This window comes from Pteropus alecto, unplaced genomic scaffold, assembly GCF_000325575.1.
Source record: "Pteropus alecto unplaced genomic scaffold, ASM32557v1 scaffold17, whole genome shotgun sequence".
NCBI classification, from domain to species: domain Eukaryota; kingdom Metazoa; phylum Chordata; class Mammalia; order Chiroptera; family Pteropodidae; genus Pteropus; species Pteropus alecto.
In genome coordinates, this window is record NW_006440645.1 from 7,930,810 (window position 1) to 7,939,878 (window position 9,069).

At 43.3% G+C, this 9,069-nt stretch overlaps 1 long non-coding RNA gene across 1 annotated transcript; it reads left to right on the top strand.

The window, feature by feature from the left end:
* Positions 1–801: 801 nt before the first annotated feature.
* Positions 802–7,742, top strand: LOC112484612. The gene is made up of 2 exons (XR_003048082.1): positions 802–2,057; positions 5,577–7,742. It is a non-coding gene; the product is annotated as an uncharacterized LOC112484612 (long non-coding RNA).
* The last annotated feature ends 1,327 nt before the right edge of the window (positions 7,743–9,069 follow it).

Genomic DNA, 9,069 nt, shown 5'->3' on the forward strand with positions numbered 1-9,069 from the left:
ATGTATAACAATAAAAAAAAATCAGAGATCATACAAATTTCATTTACATAGTAGAATATTATGCTGCCAATAAAATTGTTTTCTTGATCATAGATTATATAGCTATAAGGATATTCACTAAAGCACTCTTTATAATAGTGGAAAACATAGAAATAACCTAATAGCCCAACTATATGGATAAATTAAATAAAAAATTATCACAAAATAGAATTAATGTAACATCGCACTTATTTTCTAAAATGTATGTATATAGACACACACACACACAAGCATCACAAGCATATATAAAAATCAAGAAAAGTACACATCAAAATTTTAGTGGTGATTGTCTTTGAGTAATAGTTTTTTGGTGACGTTAATTTTGATTTTTGTTTCTCTTACTTTTAGCATAAGAAAATAAGAATGAAAGTTATAAGCTGTTTTTTAAGATAGTGTTTTGGAGACTATTTAATTATGTGAAGATAATAGTCATTAATCCATTACATTCAAAACATTAATTAACTGCCTATCAATTGTTCGGCCCAGTAACTAGGAGTACAGTGGAAAACACAATCAACACAGTCTCTGAATTATAGATACTCTAGTGAGGAGTACAAAAAGTTACAAGACCGAGAGAGAAGTGATAATATAGTGATAGTACTGAATGTCATGGAAGCTTAGAGAAGGGTGGGGGTTAGTAAGATAGGATAAGGCTATTTGATGGAACTTGAGTGCATTGGAGCCAAAAGAAGGAGTGTTTATAAGGGAGTCTGATCCAAGATGGGTAAGCATCTGCAAAGGTTCTAAATGGATACCACTGAAGTAATATGAAAAGCTATGTGTCTGGAGGAGGGGTGGGGGATGGGGGAAAGGTAGGGAGATAGGGGATGGGCAGGAGAGCTAGAAAAAGTAAGTAGGGATTGGAACATGAAGGTCCTTATGGGTTATGTTGATGACACATTCTATCCTTAAGAGTAAACAGGAAAAAAATGGCAATCGAGGATTTTCAATAGGAATGGCATGATCATATTTTTGCTCTGAAAAGATCACCTTGACTACTGAGTAGGGAATGAATTAAGAGAAGGAACTGGAGTCAGAGAGACCAGTTGGCAGCAGCTCAGGGCACTGTGTCGATGATAATGGCTCTAGGGATAGAGAGATGAGACCTGGTGTAGAAATGACTTGGTGGCAGTGGTAGGGGAGATGTCGGGAAAAGCAAGGGTTAAGGATGACGTTTTGGCTCCTGGGTTGGCAATTGTGGGATGGTGGTCCCATTAATTGAGATATGGGACGGACGAGGAGGCATGCAGTGGGAGGGAAATCGAGTTCAGTTTGAAACACACTGAGTTTGAATTGCTCGTGGGAAGTCCAACGAGGTGTTTAGGAAGCTGTTGGGTAGATACAAGCCCGAAGGTCAGATGGGAAACTAGCTGTATAGACGTGCGTGCGTGCGTGTGTGTGTGCGTGGTGGGGGCAGTGATGAGAGTCGATGGGATCACCAAGAGATACTAGAAGAGAAGAGGGCCATGGACAGAACCCCAAGGAAAATCAACATTTAAGAAACCGAAAGTGAGAAAGAAAATTGACTCAAACCTGGTCTGGGACAGAGATTTTTTGTGTGATGTAATTTACAACTCCTTCTGGGAAGCAATTAGCATTCCTGATAAAGTGCCTGAACAGTTTTCTGACAGACTTTAATAAGACTGAGAACTCCTTCTGGGAAGCTAGGGTTACCCATCCAGCTGATTGACTAGCCTAATAATCTTTAACCAGATGTTCGTTTTTTAAATTCCATTCTAAACATGGTTGGTGAACCATTCTTTTTTTCTTATAAAACGTCTCAACTAAAATGACTCCTTCAGTTGATTCGTTTCAACAAGCTTTTTCTCATGTACTCAAAAACAATTTGTTTGAGGCATCGCTTTAACAAAAGAGAAAGAGGACCCGGCAAGAGAGTGAGAAAAGGCCAGGTAGGAAGGAGAGAAAGCAGATGGCGGTTGGAGTTATGGACACCAGGAGAAAGTAGGCGTGCGTGGACGACAGCGTCGCATGCTAGTGAGAGGTGAAGTAAAACACAGGTGAGGAATTGCCGCTGGATTCTGCAATACGAACGTCCGTGGCGATCTTGGCAAGGGCAGTTTCACGGGGGTGATCAGGGGCATAAGTGAGATTTCAGTGGGCTCAAGGGTGAGTGTAGACCAGGCTTTCAAGAAGTGTGAGTGCAGAGAGGAAGGAAGAGGACGAGAGCTTTGAGAGGGTTTCTTTGCAGTGGAAGACCTAAGGATATTTAAATGTGTTTGAGAAGGAGTCAGTGGCCGGAGAAGTGGGAGGTACCTGATAGAAGGCCTGATCTTGAGTTAGAGACCACGGAGAGTGGGCCAGGCGCAGGGGATGCTAAGCCCAGGTTGAGGGGAGGCCATCTTTCTCCCACTGTGACAGGAACAAGGGGGAGTGTGGGCCTGCAGGGAAGACCACCCGCAGGTTGCGATGGCCTCTGTTACTCCTTTGATGTAGGAGTTAGGAGCTCGGCTGAGTGTGCTGAGGTGAGTGGCAGGGTGACAGACTGGGGGCCACGAGGAAGCTCTAAGAAAGATCCCAAGGACAATGGGAGATTAAACTGACCGGAGAAATAGGAGTTAGCACAGAGATTGATTTCAGGACATCCCAAAGCTGGAAGAATATCGTAGAAACAATCGGCACAGGTCTGTGATTTTCTCCATGGTGCTTAGAAGTCCTGGTTTGGGCATAAAGAAGGCTAAAACGTTTCAATTAATCCGGACTGTCCTCAGTGAAACCATTGAAACTTTGCAGCTTCCTCTGCCCATCCTTTAAAGATGACTCCTGAGCTTCCAGCCTAGGCTGTTTTCTACTTACTTTATAGAGATTTTCCATTGATCTCATTCACTCCCACAGCCTCAGTCAATCTCTGTGCTAACTCCTAAACTGATACTTGCAACCCGGCCTTTCCCATCTGCTCTGGGCTTCCTCTGTTGGATGTCTCCTCAGGCTGCACTCATCATACCTCCACCCCTGCATTTCCTTTCCTTGGAGAATGAATGTAATCTTCAGGAGGGCAGAGGTTTACTAGTCTTTTTCACTGCTGCATGCCCTGAGTTCAGAGCTCAGTGCATGCCTGCTGAGTCAATGAAGAAATCCTCTCAGTTCTGTAAGCCAGAGACCTGGGGTCACTTTTCACTCCAACTTCTTCCTCACCTCTGACATCCAATCCATCAAGTCTTGTCCACAACCAAATGTGCCTCAGGACAGGAAAAAAAGTGAGTTATCAAGCCATTTTAACACAGAAACTGTTTCCTTTTCCTCTTTTTCTCTGCTTCATTAGCACTGGAACCAAACCATGGGGTGCACCTCTCTCTGGCTTCCTCTCCCCGCCCCCCAGCACTCAGCCCCCTCAGCCTCAGAGAATAGGTAGCCAGTTTTTCATTTGCTAATGATTTGGGCTCAGGTTATAATGGTCCATTAAGGTGTTTTGTGGAAAGGAAGAGGAAAATGGATCTTTCCTGGGGAACGATAAACATCTGGTGGGGGCGGGGGGGGGGGGGCCGCCCTCTCCCCTACGTGAAGGACGAGGGGCCAGGGATCGATCTAGGCCTGCAAGAGCCAAGGACCCCTGTGGGGGCCTGAGGCTTCCCTGACTGCCCACCCGGGTGGTTCAGCTTGAGCCTCCGCTCTGCAGGCCTGGACACCCAGGTGTAACCGCGTGAAGCCTTGAACTGCTCACTTCACCAACAGGCAGTTAAGTCGAGTGACAAGGAATGCAACTTTATTTGGAAAGCCAGCAAGCTGAGAAGATGGCGGACTAGCACCCTAAATAAACATCCTGAGAAAGTACAGGCTTCTTTTATATCAGAGGAAGGGGAAAACGGGAGGGCTTGGAGGCCAGGAGCTGATTGATGACCATAGACATCTGGACATCAGCAAGGGTCCAAGGGGAATGGTAAAACTTCTTTGGTTTTGGTCAACAAGCTCCGGTTGCTGTGGTCTCAGTCGTGAGTTTCCCATAAATCTTTTGCTAAACAATCATTATTTTCGTACATACCTTCCTTATCTCCTTGGGGAGGTAGTTTCTGACTGGGAGGCAATTGCAGAATTCCTAGGCTACAAGTTAGATTCCTTTAATGATTAGCATATCTATGTGCAGGACTAAGCGAAGGTTACTAATGCGAAGGCTGAGGCTCGAGCAGGATGGAGTCAGAAAGACCACTGTTTCATTCTGTTACATGGGCTTCTGCCTGTTCGCTGCCCATAGTCCGTGGTTTGGTCCCATAGACGCTGCTCTCCCCATACGAGGCGCTCTCCCAAGATGCCCTAGACATCCCTAATGGGCTGGCGGAAGGCGCTCTCACCCCTTTCCAGAGGGGCTGTTGAACTAGGGGAGCTGGCAACCTCCGAAGGGCCAGGGCCGTGTTCGCCAAGCCTCCATCATAGGCTGGTGTCCCCTCTCCATCCCTATTCCGTGACCATAGTCCAAGTCCTTCTCTATCACCTGGTCACTGCAGAAGCCTGTCTAGCCTCCCTACCTCCGTCTCATCTCCACCCATCCATTCTCCACACAGAAGCTAGAGTTTTTGTAAAACAACTTTTGTTAAAAGTGCAACATTTGGCCCCCCACCCCCCTTCCTCACCTGGCTAATACCTATAATCCTTCAGGGTTCGGGTCACTTATTCTGAGACGTCATCTCTGACCACCCTCCTCCCACTGCACACACACACAAGATTATGTATGTGCTCCCTCCAAGCCCGGCGCTTTATTGTAATCACTGTTTAAACTTTTAACTGGCTATGGGCAGTGACTAGGGGTACCTCCCAGTCCCCCCCATCGCCTTGCCCCCTTGTCTCCGGTGCCTGGCTCTGTGCCTCCACAGAGTGGTGGATGGACGTAAAATCTATACAAGTAGCTCTCCAATTTGAATGTGGATCGGAAATACTTGGAGGGATTAACACACAGATTGCTGTGTTTCAGTACTTTCTGCTTCAGTACTTTCTGATTCAGTACATCTGGGGTGGGGCTGGAAATAACGCATCCTGGCACGTTCTCAGGGGCAGCTGCTGCTGGTTAGAGATCAAATTTTGAGTTACCACTGCTCCGCCTCTAGTAAGAGGAGAAGACTAGAGGGGTAGCTTGGAGTGACTTCTCAGAGAAAGGGAAAGGTCAAGGTCAAGTGAGAAGCATACTCTTTGGAAGTCTCAGACAGAGGTAGTAAAATGGGAGACTTGAATTTTATATTAAGGATGGCAGAATTTCCAATAGGTGACGCGGTCCAGTGAGTAACTATGAGAATGCATGGTCGCTGTGCATGAATGTATGGTATGCGGACACGCAAAGATCTGAAAATTTAAAAAAAAAAAAAATTACTTGAAAAAGTACAATACTGAAATGAAAAAAATGAAAGATGTAAGTGAAAAGGAAGATTGTAAAATGGAATGTGTGACATTTTTGCAATTTTATTTAAAATGCCTAGAAAAAAGACTGAAAATATACGGCAATATTTATAATAGCTACCCCTATCGGTGAGCTTTATTACCTTCCTTCACCTTTCTAAATTTTCAAAATACTTTCTCTAATTATGTTTTCTTAGCAGGGTTAGAGAAAATCTTTTCCAATTTCGAACCTCCTCAAATGTCAGCTGTCTCGGACATTTCCATCTGGTTAAACTAAATGATCTCTCCTGTCCCCCTGTCAGACTTGTTTCTCTTTGCTCTCTTAACTTGTGCTAAAAGTATAAAAATCAACAAAATTAAAACAACCAAATCAAAAACAAGCAAAAGAAAACAAACAGCAACGACAACAAAACGGAAGAAACCAAGAACACCAGGAAAGAAGAATGCAGGCGGTCCTGACGCCAGCAGCGAAGCAGCTCAGTTATCGGCCTCCTAGTCGTGACCCTCCTAGTCGTGACTTACAGTTGAAGGTTGTGATCACCTAATTAGCTGTTCAGGACTAGTGACCTCACCGACCGGTCAGACAGGGTGCTCTAGTCCTAATCTCTTATCCATGACCTCTTGGGGTTCAGGCATAGGCTAAATGTGGCTCTCAACTGTACTGTTCTTGTATAGAGTATGCCCACACATGTCTCTTTGAACAAGATCCCCTCCCACCCGCAAAAATACCATTCAAAAAAGTTAATAAAAAGTTATCCTATCCATCATTTAGTTATTAAAATTATTATTTTTTAATTATTTGACAACCAAAGCCCTCTTTAGAACAAGGTTTGTTTGGGGCATGAATTCAAAGTTTCAAACAAAGTACAAATAAACTTTTGGAACACAACCTATTTCATCCAAGAGAGCACTTGTGCAATAAAAAATTCTGTCTGTGCATTGCAATGTATACCAACTGGCAATGTTATCTGCCAATAAGAATTTCTTGCTCATTTTTCTAAAGGCATAAGATAGGACTTCAGTGTATGCATCTACCTCACTTCAAATATGAACAATCCTGAATTTCTCGTCAAGGCCTTATAATTCTTTACTTATAGAATAGACACAAAGGAAATGACTAAACATTTATAGGTATAATCATATGGTTTCTAATCAGGAATATGAATATAACTATCCAAATTTTTATTCCATAAGACTGCATTATTATGGATGATAATAATTAAACTGTGTATGAATACAGCAAAATATAAGGGACATATAGAACTGTAATTATCACCAGAACACCGATCAGGTCAGAAAATACTAGAATCTTAATATTTCAACTACACTGATTGTAGCTATTTTCTTGAATGTCCTTTCATTTCTGATAATTGTGAATTAACACAACCATTCTCGAGACTGGGAAATGGTGATCCTCAGTGATTTTGTAAGGCAAGACAGTAAGTGACAGAGTGGAATCAGAAACTTGTTTTCCTGATTGTCGGCCTAGTACTTCTTATTCTAGAGCTGCCAAAAGGCGAACCATGTTGTTGCCTTTCCCATTTTAGAAACAGGTTATATCAACGTTTCCTCTGTGGTCTGATGGCAAAAGGTCCCTATTTAAAAAATGTCAACAGTTGATCATTAAAAACAAATGTCTTCTTACATGTTTTTTGACAATTCAAGTTGTCTTCCAGTTCTTCAAACAACCACTTTCTCAATTTGGTAAGAATAATCAGAATTAGATGTTGAATTCGATCTTATCTATCATCTCAGTGGGGAAACCAAGGCCCAAAGAGATTTATCCAGGGTTTTAGTGTGAGTTGATGGGAGTCTCCTGACTTCTAGTCGAGGGCTATTTACAGCACGTGGCAAGCACTACCTCAGACACCAGTGTTATGAAAAGTTGGTGTGAGGTGTTCCCGGGACCATAAGTCCTAATCAGCGTGTCACTGAGTGGCAAATGCGATTGAAAAAATTGGGGTGGGGGGAGAATAAGTGAAAGAACTCTGGCTGGAATGTAGCAGTTGCAATTTTCCATGAATAGAAGACCAAAAAGGGATATGACGCAGATGGCCGAGGGAATCGGTAACCTCCTATTGCGAGGGTTTCTGCTGGGAACTTTAATGAGGTTATCTAATTCCTCTTAACAACCCTTTAGGTAGGTAGGGGCTGTTAACCTCATTTTATTACTCATGAAATTGAGGCTCAGCATCTGTAATTTACCCCACAGTCACACAAGTTGATAATTGGTAGAGCCAGGTCCGAAGCAGAGTCTGTCTGGCTATGAACCTGTGTACTTTTACTCCTGTAGTAGAGTATGTGTAAGGCGAACCATTGAAAATAATAACTGCAGTGCAATACCAATAAAGGTAATAATGATAGCATAGTGCTTTATGTGTGATCTCTTTGAACAGGATTAAATGAGCACATGAATAGGGCCAATGTGGTGTCTTCGTACTCTTGGTTAGTGAAACAGTATATGTCTATACTTAAGATTTCCTTTGGCTTACTTTGTTTTCTGAAAAAATCATTGAAAAACTCAATTAGTTTTGTTTTGCTGCGTTTATCAGATTATGATGTTCTTGATGTGGGTGGATGGCTTGGTGTGTGATGGTGTTAAGTTAAACCTGATATATTCAGAAGAATTCCAGCGCATAAGTATGCCTTTGGGTTTGATATTCAACTTTGTAATTAGTGATCACTGTTTCTATTTATTGGATGGGAATTTTAATTTGTACCAAAGTCTTTTTCCTTTGGAAACTGAATGTCATATGCACCCTTATTTCTTTAGGGGGTCCATGAAAGAAATATGTTAACTTTCATAGGAGAAAGCAAATATGTACGCTACACAAAATCTTTAAGCTCTCATTTTTTACACATAAACGCCCCCCAAATGAATCTATGACTATTATTTTTATATTCATCTGCACCTCCAGTTTTAGCATTAGGCACAATAATGGTTGGAAGGCGATGTCCAGTTCCATAATACTGTGTAACAGAAAGCTGGTGTCAATTTATAAATAATCACTGTCTTCCAATGAATTCATGCCCATTTGCAACTATCAGTTCAATGCTAACTTAGATAAAGACAAGTCCCGGCTCCAAATTTGGATTCTCTGTATCTAAAAACGTCATTCTAACTCGCAGCTCCCCAAAACTGTTACTACAAAAGAACTATTTATTTTTCTATTTAGTCTAAAAGTGAAACCTTTCACCCAAATTATACGCCTCAATAGCCATATTTTTATGTACATAATTTAAACTAAATTGAAAGACTCCATGCCTAGGGCCAGTGATGCCGGGCAAGAGTTAGAACTGGGACAGTGAAGGGGATAATGGAAAAGCCCACCTTCCTGCCGGGAGACACCGCACGCATTTCCAGGTTCAGAAGGCAGGCGACGGAAGAGGTTTTGAAAGCTGAGCAGCGCCAGCGCTCGCGGACGCAGGCCGAGCCGGCTGTGGCGAGGGCCGCGAAGAGTTAACGAGGGACGGAGCCCCCCGCGCCGCGGGCTCCCCGCGCGCTCCCTCCGCCCTCCTGTCCCCACCCTCTCGTTTTGGCAAGGGATTAAAGTGCTCCCCCCTGTGGCAGCAGTGACCCAGAAATGAGTTTGATTCACACAGTCCTTCCTCCATAACAAGCCAAACGCCCGTCCGAGAGTGCCTCCCTGCGCGAGTGCCGAGTGTGTGCGCGCCGGCGAACGCAGGGGC